The sequence below is a fragment of the Podarcis vaucheri genome (genome assembly GCF_965113315.1).
Source record: "Podarcis vaucheri genome assembly, chromosome: 7".
NCBI classification, from domain to species: domain Eukaryota; kingdom Metazoa; phylum Chordata; class Lepidosauria; order Squamata; family Lacertidae; genus Podarcis; species Podarcis vaucheri.
In genome coordinates, this window is record NC_138765.1 from 61,613,312 (window position 1) to 61,626,434 (window position 13,123).

Sequence of the window (13,123 nt, forward strand, 5' to 3'; positions counted from 1 at the left end):
AAAATGTACTGCTGCATTACAATTTTTACTCTACAGTAGTGGTCTCTAGTTTGGCACCATAGTGCCTTTCTTTGTGGCTGCCAAGATCTCCTGCTGCTCCCACATTTTAAGAATTGTGTCTTGGTTTGGTTGGGGAGGGTTGCCTCTTGTTTTGGGGGTAGAGGGGGCTGTTTTTGCCTGTATTTTGTTTTGGCATATATGTCTTGCCTTGTGTAATTTTGGTTCCCCTCCTTTTTGGGGTGGATTTTTTTGAGCATCTTTTTGGAAGTGGGTATTTTGTGGTGTCCATGACAGTTTCTTAAGATTTCCAGATATGCCTCTGGTCCCCAAAAGGTGGGGGGTTGATTTTTACATCCACCACACCCACCCACCCACCCACCCGCAGTCTTGTTGCTGAGCAACGCGAAGGGCTCAATGGAGTGGGAGGCCAGCCAACCAGAAGAGACTCTGAGGTGAACTTGCCTTGAGGCAGAATCCACATCCAAAGTCAGGTCCAGCCCTAGGGTCGGGCAAACAGTAATCCATGTGGCAGTCGATCCAGGGGTCAGGGAATCCGATGCTCTTGGGGTCAAGAGTCAAAATGAGCAGGAAGCAGGAAGATAGAACCAGGAACCACAAGTGTTGTAACCAGCTTCTGACTGCTGCTGGAAGCTCTGCTTAAGAAGGCTGAAGCCACCTAGTTCTCATCAGCACCTTCTCCTTTGTGTCCTTGAAGGCTGATCAGCTGCAGGTGGAGTCACTCTGCCTTCAGGTTACTGTTCAGCAGGTGAAGCTGACTCCTGGCCCATGACACTCACACATATACACTCAGATATACACTCATATATATTGACAATGTGTGGCCTCCAGGCATTGTTGGACTACAACTCACAGAACCATATAATTGTAGAGTCAGAAGTATGGGGGTGATAGGCGTTGTATTTCTAAACATCTGGAGGGAACGTGTTTGGAGAATTTATTACTATTGTTTATTAAATTTGTATATTGCCCTTAATCCAAAGATCACAGGGCGGTTCACAAAATAAAAATATAAATTAAGAACACAAAACATATTTTAAAAATAGCAAACCAATAAAACCCTTCCTACAAACACATTTAAAAGGCCATAGGTAAGGTTACCAGATTTTTTTTTTAATGAATCCAGGGACACTTTTCAACTTCAATGGATTTTGTATGGGGACTGATTTGTAAATCTGGGGACTGTCCCCGGGAGACGGGGACGTCTGGTAACCTTACCATAGGGAACCCAGTCAGAGGGGCAGCATATACGGTAAATAAATTATTGTTATTGTTAACAGCCGAAAGCCTGGTTATAAAGTAACATTTTCACTGGGCACCTTAACATAGCTGTCAACGTTTCCCTTTTTTAAAAGGAAATTCCCTTATTCCGAATAGGATTCCTCTCAAGAAAAGGGAAAAGTTGACAGCTATGCACCTTAAGATATGTAATGAAGGCTCCAAGTGAGCCCTTCTGGGCCCTAGTGAGCAAGTTATTTTATTCAGTAGTTTACTACATGTGTCCCCCTGCCTGCCCCTGCTGCCAACCAGTACAAACTACTTCTCATACCTCTTGCAATGGGAATTAATCGGCAGAATTTCTTTTTATCAATGGTTAATAGGGTAAGGCCGTGGCCTGATGACATTTTCATTTCCCAGATCCGTTTATTCCTCACCCCTACTAATTCATCAAAAGTGCTCTCTGCTTCCTTTTCCCTTCCCTTCAGTACTTCTTTTACCCCTGTGGAGCATCTGATTAACATGAGGGCTAGAAGAAAATACAAATCATGCAGTATCAGCGAGACTTAATTTACAGCCACTTCAGCATTGGGCTTTATTCCTTTTGTTGTCCTACAGCTATTCCAGAGAATTTGGGATCCTGCATATAAAATTGAAGACATTCGATTCTAGTTAAGAATCTTTCTTTCTTTCTTTCTTTCTTTCTTTCTTTCTTTCTTTCTTCTTGGGAGATTCAAAGCTGGGTACTAATTAAATTTGTCCACTAGGTTCAAAGAGCTCAAGGCAGAAATGTGGAGATTTCGACATCAATCATCTCCAGGCTTTACTCTTCTGAGGGGTTTCCAAACTGAGCTTCTGTAATAATCAGAAAGGTGATAAAAGGAATGGTGGGTGGACATCAGCTATTTGCAGACTCAAGCTGAAGGATCTGCTTGTCAGAATGACAGCTGAGGAATTACATCTGAGCAGACAGGCATTTAAACAGATTGACTTCCTATCTTGGAAGTGCAAAACCTCCCAATGACTCACAGAGGAAACTAGGGACATACTGGTAAAATCCTTGATCTCAGTGGAAGCGTTACTGCCCTGGCTGCCTCATGATATATTGCCGAGGGCTCTACTCTCTGTTACTAGCCTGCACTGATAGGTCAAAGATACACTAGAAAAACATAATCAGGTCCAGCATTAGGTAGAGATGTTGGAGAATTCAGACAAAAATGAAAACAAGAATGAAAATGTTGCTGATGTTCACTTATTCAGCCCATGCCTAGAACAGAAATGAATCCAGTGAATAAGATTGGTATTTGCTGCTGTTGTTGCTTTCAGTCCACAAATGTTAGTAAGTGATTCCACACACCCATTTGCATTGCATTTCCTTAGCACTGAAAATAATAGGGTGGAATATCATAAGTTACATTTTGCCAGTGTGGAGAGTGAATCAAATAATAGTGTTTTTGGCAAAATATGAACTGCAACAGAACAGAAACTTTTCTGTATGTGGTAACTATGGGGTAGAATGGGAAACGATGCCTTCTTGCATCCCTAGCACCAGGGGCTGGCATAACTGGGAACATACTAAAGCTAAACCACTGGAGCCTCACAGTCTTGTCTTCTGCTGGGCAATGGTGCAGATCATGCCCAGATGGAATGGAGAATTCAGTGCGCAGTGATGACAGTCGTGACTTGTGAGCAATAGAGGCCTCACTGAGCATTTTCTAGCGTAGTCTCATTATAGAGGACAATCTATTGTTTGAAGAAGCATAGGAAGGCAGTTCTCTATTTGAAGATGTCCTTGATTTGAAGGACTGCCCAGTTCATGTCCAGTTTAAAGATAAAATGACCCCTAAGACGGGAGATCAGGAGTCTTATTGTCAATCAGGAACAGTGAGTAGCTGGACAGCAGACTGAGCAGGCACGTGTGCTACCTGGTCAAAGTCTTCCTCACTGTTGTGAGACAGGCTGTATTTCTATTTGAATTGCAGTCATTGTTTCTAAATTTGCACATAGACCTTAGCATATGCTGATTTTATGCAAATGCATGCCCTCTTTTCTCTATGGTATGTTTCCTTTGGGTGGGTAGGGGGAAGCTAACGCATAAATGGTTACCCTAAGTACCTGCACACCTTTGAGCCAAAACTGCATCCAACTGTCCTACAGACTATTAAGAGTACAAAATGAGCCTCACTGGCATTGGAAAAAACAGGCTATCTGAGATGCAGCTGGGGCTTTTGGTTCTCAGACACAGCAAAGCACATTTGTACAGGAGCAACAGTGCCTCGGGCTGCACGGCATAAATTTAAAGCATGTTCTCTCTTCATGATGCAATCGGTGGTGTCCAGATCTGGCTGGCAGGAAAAGTGCATGCCCCACCCTTTGCTTGAGGATGTGCTGTGTAATGCTTCTGTTTATCCCCTCCAGGCCAGCTCGAGCAGGATTTATTCCATACATTATTGAAATGGATGTTTATTTTACTCTGTGCAGATGTCCGGACAATGCGCCAGCTTTAGCTCGTTTATAGAGAAAATTCACTTTTCAGCAGTATCCACCAAAAGCACTGACAGAGCTTACAAAAGGATTTCAGTTGACTGCCTCACTGCACACTGTGGTCATGTCATTTCCTCATGTGTATACACGCAGACATACAGATCAAAATACTTTGGAAGGAGGGTATCTTTATGAGCTGATGAGTGATAAATTTTCTTCCAGGCAGAACTCTGAATGTATCATCTTCCATAATACTTTTTTGTTTTTGTTTTTTAAGAAGAAGGTGGTGGTGGGGCAGGAGGCTTGAGATTTATTTCAAACAGAAGAGCTTAAGGGATTTTTGTATTTAATTTTGTGTTTACTTTGGGGCATATATTTAACCTTGCACGGATGAAATCTAGAGCGCCTTGGCTCAAAGTCAAGAGAGCATATTTCCTATTTTCTAAGGAGGACACTGGTCACAGAACTAACTCTCTGAGGACAAAGTAAAAGAACACCACAGCCTATTGTGAATGCAGTGGTTTTAATAAATAGAATTAAGGAGACACTGCTGGCAAACCTCAATATTACCATACCAAATTGGATAGCTAACATAATCCCGCTGTATTAACTTTCTTTGAATGATCCTGCCGCAGAGGAGACAACCCTTTCCAAATGCATCTCATGAGACTCAGAATAATATGATTATGGTGACTTCACCAATGAAAAAGAAGCTTGTAGGCTCCAAGGTTTGTTACGTAACAGTAGAATAGGAGGAGGGAATCTCAAGCCCAGGGCTAGAATGCAGTGTTCAAGCCTTTGCTATCTGGCCCTCATGACTCACCATAGGCTCAGGAATGGAATGTGGCTCTCCAAGTTTATGAGGCCCCTGAGACTTTTCCCAGAACACGCCCCCCCCCTTGAGTACTTTGCCTTGCTGGAATATGTCTTTGAACTGTGATAATGCTTCTTGTTTGCCTGGATGAAGACATGTGTGTATACATAGGGACAAGTGAGTGCATGCACACATGGAAAGCTGATTTTTGCATGGTTGAAGCATAGCTTACTGTACAAGATCATATATTTTGCTCAGTTCACTTTTGCCTCTGGCACCGCCCACCACTAGCATGGGACCCTTGGGAGGTTGCCAACAAGGAAATGCAACCCTCATACTGTATTGAAAAATAGTACTGGAAGACACAAGATCTACCCACCCGGGAAGAATGGCAGATGAAATTGATAAACTACATGGAGTTTGCAGAAATGACTGGCAGAATCCGAGACCAGGGAGAAGAGTCGGTGGAAGAAGACTGGAAAAAATTTAAAGTTTATTTACAGAAATATTGTAAAATTAATGAATGTTAGAAGGATGCTGGAATGAAGTTATATGGCCTTAGCAGAAATGTTATAAAGAATTAAGTAAAAATAGATTGTTAATGGGTCAAAGTGGAAATTTAAGGTTAGATTGTGTTAAGATAAATTATAGAACAAAAATTAAGAAAGATGGAAAGGATTTGCTGAAATAGCTAATTGAACAAGAATACAAAAAAGGGAGGTGTGAGGTCGATGATACAAGTAAATGAAAGGTAGAGATATAGAGATATTGGATGTGTTTTTAAAATGTTTTTGCTTTTCTTGTTGTTTTGTTGTATTTTTTTCTCTTTATTTTTGATGTATTGTGAACTTTTTATTGTTTCTTTCTTCTTTTTTCTGTAACTATTAAACTTTTAATAAATATCTTTAAAAAACAAAAAACCCTCATACTGTATTGAAAAAGGTTCCCTAGCCTAAAAGCAGAAGTGACACTGTAAGGTGGCAGGCTTCTAAAACGAGATTATCTTCCTTGAATGAACTATTGTCACTGTAGGCATTCATCTCAATGAACATTATGCTTCTTTGGCACTCAGATGTGCAACATGACACAGCCTGCATTCAGACAGCACCTTATTCCATTTTCCTGATGTTTCCTTATCTGATAATTTACATGTTTTGTGTGATCTTTCATGTGACTTAAACACTACTTCTAGAAATCTACAGGAATGTGGTGGAAGTTTAGCCTTCATTTCTGTGCTAATTGCTTCCAGAACAAAATCTGTTTGCAACCCCCATTAACCCGCAAAATCGTGGGAGGTTTGTAAGATGCTAGTTCCCTGAGGTTTTCATGGATCATACACTGGGACGAAATTTGGGGTTGTATTCTGGCATACAGTTCTTTCCTGTCGTTTTCATGGAGGAACCGTAGGGAAAACAGAAGTGCACATCTGCATACACAGCGGCAACATGTCCAATGATGCTGGCTGCTGTGTCACACCATAGTCAAGGATGTGAATGAAATTTAGGGGGACATGGTGATACATCAATAAAAAAGCCACAGTTCCATAATGAAGCAGGTAGCGAAGTGTAAAAGGAACATTAGAAAATGGCACAGCACTAGCATTATAACCAAGAAAACTAATGCAATAATCCTGTCTGGATGCAGCCATTAATGTCTTTTTTACAGTCCCCTCACTGCTCTGTAAAATCAGCCGCATTAGGGTAATATACACACCTGACTCCTTCCCCCCTCTCCTTCCTGCTCCTTAACCAGAGGACTGTTCCTCTTATCCTTTGACTCCTAAGTGTACTCAGACAGCTTTGGAGTGGGACTGTGTCAAAAGCTTCTTGGAAGTCCAATGCATAATGGACCATCACTATTACATTCTCAAAGTAACTCTAAAAGGTTAATGAGAAATGAGTAGACTTTGCACAAGATTTTTCTTCAGCTAGACTTGCTCTGCATCTGCATTATACATGTAAATCAGTAGCATAATACTTTAAACTGTCATAGCTTCCCCAAAGAATCCTGAGAACTGTAGTTTGTTATGGGTGTTAAGGTTGTTAGGAGGTCTGTATTCCTCTCAGAGAACAATAATTCCCGGAGTTCCTTGGGAATACAGATTGACTGTTAAATGACTCTGAGAACTGTAGTTCTGTGAGGGGAACCAGGGTATCCCAATAATATTCATAAACTATATTTTCAGTTAGAACCCATTTCCATTTTAAGTGGACTGTCTTGAGTGGCCACCCCACTCTACCTCAAAAACACTTCCAGGGTCCTGGGAATGTGGTCTTTCAGAATATGCAGCTCAGGGAAAAGAAATGATTGGGAATCCCAGACACAGTGATTCAACAGCATTGTAAAGATGCTTAGCATGAATGGAAGGGAGCATTAAGAGTATTAATGGCTGTGCAGTCCAAGGTAAGGTATTACTTTCCATAGTGCAGGCTGCATTTCATCAAATATTGGGAGCACTGCTGTCTAGTTTCCCAACAATTCTCAACCTCAGAATGAGTGAGGAACCTCCACTCATGTCTGCCAAATCTCAGTCACAGTTGGAAAGAGGCTCATTCATTTGGCCTCTGTTTCTTGCCAATTTCTGAAGTGTTGTACTCTCATGATAAAAGGTTTTGCAATTGGTCTCAAGCAGGGGCATTTAAAACATTGGCTAATTTTGTAAATATTTCCCCTCGTTTTACACTTGTTGCCCAAAGCCATATTACACTAGGGTGACTAGTGAGCTATAGCGGAAGGAGAAGACAACAGCTTCGCAGGAGGTTTTGGAGGAGTCATAGAGGTTAGTCCAATTATGAATATGCAAATCAGATAGGCTAAATGAACAGGCTATTTGTATTATAGCCAACAGGAGAGCAGGGTTTTGTGCATAAAACCCAGATTTCTAACACAATAGTTCGGATAAACTGGTGGGATGAAAGAATGATGGGTTGGATTGGAAGAAGAAAGAGGGTGGAAAAAGAAGGGAAGGAAAGACAAGAGTTGTGATTATTGTCAATTATAGCTATTGTTTATTGCCAATCATTTATATCTCACTTTGCCGTCTAAAAGAGGAGTCCCCAGACTGGTTTGCAGACCTTCAATGGTCTGTGAGTTTCATTCAGGTGGTCCGCAGAGCATCTGTGGATTTATGGTTGAAGATGGCACATTTATCACATTAAATATTCCTACTGACTTTTAATTTATATTTTTATTGCTTCTTACATTGAGTTTTTGTTGTATTACAATTTGAATTCAAATTTAAATCCAACAACATATGGAGGCACACATCCCCTACCCCTGACAAGTAACCCATGATCTGATGTCATCTTGTCCAGGAGTGGCTAGTCCAATACATGTAATCTTGTCCAGAAGAGGCTAGTCCTGACCCTCTCCGGAGGGTGGCAACATGAGAACAGGCCTTTTAGGAGAAATGGAATAAACTGTTGTGTGAATGCATTCCTGCAGGCATGTAATGCATGTATTGGACTAGCCTTTCCTGGACAAGATGGCTGCAGATCATGAGTTATTTGTCAGAGGTAGGGAATGTGTGCCTCCATATGTTGTTGGACTATAAATCTCAACATCTCTGGCCGTTGGCCATGCTGGCTGGGGCTGATGGGAGTTGCAGCCCAACAACATTTGGAGGGCCACATGTCCCCATTCCTGCTATTGGGAAAGTGATCTAACAACTGTTAAGTGGTGGCAGAGAAGCAAAATGAAGCCTTGGGGCTATTGCTCACCTCCAGAATTGCTGTCAATAGGTAAGAGAATATTTAAGTACATGGGAAATCAACATAATAAATGAATTATATAGCTTAGATTGTATAATTTAATGACAATAAATTCATTATCACGAATACTGATTTAGCAGATAAGCAAACAGTTCCTTATCTAATGAAATGGCACCCAAGGTAATAGGCACCCAAGGTAATTAATGACTGTATCTACTTTACTGCACCTAATGTACTGGAATGCAAAAGTAATTGTCCTCCAATCTCAGGAAATTATAAATCATCAGAGTTGATTTACATTATCTAGTATTACTAAACTTAAGAGCAGAATTTATCAAACATTTCCATAATTCAAAACAAATGTCATTTATTACAACAATTAATAGATAATCTAATACTTAAAACAGATAGCTCACTTGAATGTTTCCATTACAGTACTTTCATTCTGGTTAAATCATAATTTAAATCAGGAATGGGGAAATTTTTAGGCTAAGAACCACACTGGGAAGGCACATTCCACTGGGCAAGGCCAGACCAGCATACACAAACACATGCCCTTAAAACATAGTTATTATAGCAATGGGGTTTGCCAATAATTCCGGCCAGTATGACCAACAGTCATGGATTATGGGAGTTGGAGTAGTCCCTCAGTGATTATGAGAGTGGAGGGGTCTCTATCCCTGGCATATAATGTGGGTGGGTTCTTTGTTATTGCCTGATTGGTAGGTTGGTGAGAGAGAGAGAGAGAGAGAGAGAGAGAGAGAGAGAAAGAAAGAAAGAAAGAGAAATAAGGTGGTGTGGAATTCTAACTCAAGCAGATAATATGAAGCACCCAACACATTATGCCAAATCGTGGTTGGTTGTGGTCTGTTGTTCAGTGTTAGACACCCAGACCAAGAGGTGAGCCAAACAAAAATATGATAAATGTATACGATGTGTTCTGGAGCCTGATATAATAACAGTGTGTGTGGATGTATTCACTGGTCAACCACCTCTTTTTCCGCTGCCCATGTCAACCATTTTGTGCTATATCTTGTACCAAGATACAAGTACCAGCACATTTTATTTTTAATAAAAAAAGTACTGTATGTACACACACACGCGCACACACACACACAATTATGGATCATATCCAATGTTAATCCTACTCAGGACTAGTCAGAGTAGGTTCACTGAATTTAATGGACTTAATGTTACCCATGTTTATTGATTTCAGTAGGTCTACTCTGAGTCAAGCAAAAATGGAATATAGAATCATAGAATCATAGAGTTGGAAGAGACCACAAGGGCCATCGAGTCCAACCCCCTGCCAAGCAGGAAACACCATCAGAGCACTCCTGACATATGGTTGTCAAGCCTCTGCTTAAAGACCTCCAAAGTAGGAGACTCCACCACACTCCTTGGCAGCAAATTCCACTGTCGAACAGCTCTTACTGTCAGGAAGTTCTTCCTAATGTTTAGGTGGAATCTTCTTTCTTGTAGTTTGGAACCATTGCTCCGTGTCCGCTTCTCCGGAGCAGCAGAAAACAACCTTTGTCCCTCCTCTATGTGACATCCTTTTATATATTTGAACATGGCTATCATATCACCCCTTAACCTCCTCTTCTCCAGGCTAAACATGCCCAGCTCCCTTAGCCGTTCCTCATAAGGCATCGTTTCCAGGCCTTTGACCATTTTGGTTGCCCTCCTCTGGACACGTTCCAGTTTGTCAGTGTCCTTCTTGAATTGTGGTGCCCAGAACTGGACACAGTACTCCAGGTGTGGTCTGACCAGAGCAGAATACAGTGGCACTATTACTTCCCTTGATCTAGATGCTATACTCCTATTGATGCAGCCCAGAATTGCATTGGCTTTTTTAGCTGCCGCGTCACACTGTTGGCTCATGTCAAGTTTGTGGTCAACCAAGACTCCTAGATCCTTTTCACATGTACTGCTCTCAAGCCAGGTGTCACCCATCTTGTATTTGTGCCTCTCATTTTTTTTGCCCAAGTGCAATACTTTACATTTCTCCCTGTTAAAATTCATCTTGTTTATTTTTGCCCAGTTCTCTAATCTGTCAAGGTCGTTTTGAAGTGTGATCCTGTCCTCTGGGGTGTTAGCCACCCCTCCCAGTTTGGTGTCATCTGCAAATTTGATCAGGATGCCCTTGAGTCCATCATCCAAGTCGTTGATAAAGATGTTGAATAAGACCGGGCCCAAGACAGAACCCTGTGGCACCCCACTAGTCACTCTTCTCCAGGATGAAGAGGAACCATTGATGAGCACCCTTTGGGTTCGGTCAGTCAGCCAGTTACAAATCCACTGAGTGGTAGCATAGTCAAGACCGCATTTTACCAGCTTCTTTACAAGAATATCATGGGGCACCTTGTCAAATGCCTTGCTGAAATCAAGGTAGGCTACATCCACTGCGTTCCCTTCATCTACCAGGCTTGTAATTCTGTCAAAAAACGAGATCAGGTTAGTCTGACATGACTTATTTTTCAGAAATCCATGCTGACTATTGGTGATCACAGCATTCCTTTCTAGGTGCTCACAGACTGTTTGCTTAATGATCTGCTCCAGAATCTTCCCTGCTATTGATGTCAGACTGACTGGGCGGTAATTATTTGGGTCCTCTCTTTTCCCCTTTTTGAAAATAGGGACAACATTTGCCCTCCTCCAGTCTGCCGGGACTTCGCCTGTTCTCCAGGAATTCTCAAAGATGACTGCCAGTGGTTCTGAGATCACATCTGCCAGTTCTTTTAATACTCTTGGATGCAGTTCATCTGGCCCTGGAGACTTGAATACATCTAAACTAGCCAAATATTCTTGTACTATCTCCTTAGTTATTCTGGGCTGTGTTTCCTTTGCTGAATCATTTGCTCCAAATTCTTCAGGTCGGGCATTGTTTTCTTTATCGGAGAAGACTGAGGCAAAGAAGGCATTGAGTAGTTCAGCCCTTTCTGTGTCCCCTGTTTGCATTTCACCATCTTCTCCTCTGAGTGACCCCATTGTTTCTTTGTTCTTCCTTTTGCTACGAACATACCCATAAAAGCCTTTTTTGTTGCTTTTAACCTCTCTAGCAAGCCTGAGTTCATTCTGTGCTTTAGCTTTTCTGACTTTGTGTCTACACGTGCTGGCTATTTGTTTGAATTCCTCTTTGGTGGTTTCCCCCCTTTTCCATTTTTTGTACACATCCTTTTTTAATCTTAATTCAGTTAAAAGTTCTTTAGATAGCCACCCTGGCTTCTTTAGGCACCTTCCATGTTTCCGTCTCATTGGTATTGCCTGACGTTGTGCTTTTAGTATCTCCCTCTTAACAAACTCCCAGCCATCATGAACTCCCTTTCCTTTTAGTATTGTTGTCCATGGGATCTCACCCAGCACTTCCCTAAGTTTTATGAAGTCGGCTTTCTTAAAGTCAAGAAATTGAGTCCTAGTATGCTTGGCTGCTCCTTTCCGCTGTATAGTAAACTTCAGAAGAGCATGATCACTCGCGCCTAATGATCCTTCCACTTCTACCCCACTAACCAGGTCATCAACATTTGTTAGGACCAGATCTAAAATGGCTGTTCCTCTTGTTGCTTCTCCCACTTTCTGGACAATGAAGTTGTCTGCAAGGCCAGTGAGGAATCTGTTTGACCTTATGCTCTTGGCTGAGTTTGACGTCCAACAAATATCCGGGTAATTGAAGTCCCCCATTACTACTATCTCCCTTCCTTTTGCATGCTTGGCCATCTGTTCCAGGAAGGCATCATCTATGTCCTCCGTTTGGCTTGGGGATCTATAGTAAACTCCCACAATGAGGTCTCTGTTATTCTTCTCTCCCTTAATTTTGACCCAAATGCTCTCACTTTGGCTTTGAGGATCTAAATCTTGGATCTCTTCACAGGTATACACATCCCTGACATATAACGCCACTCCTCCTCCTTTCTTGTCTGGTCTGTTTCTCTGAAATAGATTGTATCCCCCCATTATTACATTCCAATCGTGGGACTTATCCCACCAGGTTTCAGTGATGCCTATTATGTCATATTTAGTTTGCTGTACCAAGAGCTCAAGCTCATCTTGTTTATTTCCCATGCTTTGCGCCTTAGTGTACAGACATTGAAGTTCATTAATCATTCCCCCGTGTCTCTTATTTAAGGATTTTTTCCTCCCACCACTAGGTCCGCGTGCTGTTTGTTCCATTTGGTCTATGACATTTGGATGATCATCTTCATTAATTGATAGACTCCTACCTTCAGGAGCACTGTCTCCCTTCCCCACATTAGTCAGTTTAAAGCCCTCCTGACCAACATAATAATCATTTCAGTCCTCTTTCAAAAAGCCTTTTAAAATATTTCTCAGTCAGTATGCGTTCTTTTAAACTGTTTCTAGATTTGCTGCTGTTGTCCCTAAAATTGTTTTTATATGCAGATACGGTTTCTGTATACATAACTTCTACATACGTCATTAGTGCACATTGCAAATCGCTTCTAGAGGCCTCATAGGAAGCAAATAATAATAATAATAAAAATAAATAATTTTTAAAGTTTATTAAAATTAGCTTGAAAGTTAATTTCGTAAACATTTCTGCCTTAAATGGTTAAACTTTACTATTATTTCCTGTTATTTAAATATCACAGGACATTATTATTAAAGGAGATCCCAAGTTAACAACCATATATTTCAAGATTAACTAGGTGAGAGGAATAAATCTTGTCTCACCTCAGTGAAGGATGAGGTACATCCAAAAGTTGAGGCGGCGCCACAAATCCAATTCTATCCTCCCTCCACCTAACGCCGCTCATTCCCCGTCAGGCGAGGTCTCGTGCGCGTGCGCAAGGAGAGCGAGCCAGCTCTCTCTTTCTGAGCTGCAGCTGCTGCCCTTAGCCGGGGTGCGCGCGCACGCGAGAGG

General features: G+C 41.6%; 1 long non-coding RNA gene across 1 annotated transcript in view; it reads right to left on the reverse strand.

Annotated features, from left to right (window-relative positions):
• Positions 1–13,090, reverse strand: part of LOC309537887 — a 28,014-nt gene extending 14,924 nt beyond the window's left edge. The window contains exon 1 of the long non-coding RNA XR_014222039.1: positions 12,934–13,090. This is a non-coding gene — a long non-coding RNA (uncharacterized lncRNA). The remainder of the gene's footprint in view (positions 1–12,933) is intronic.
• Positions 13,091–13,123: the final 33 nt, after the last annotated feature.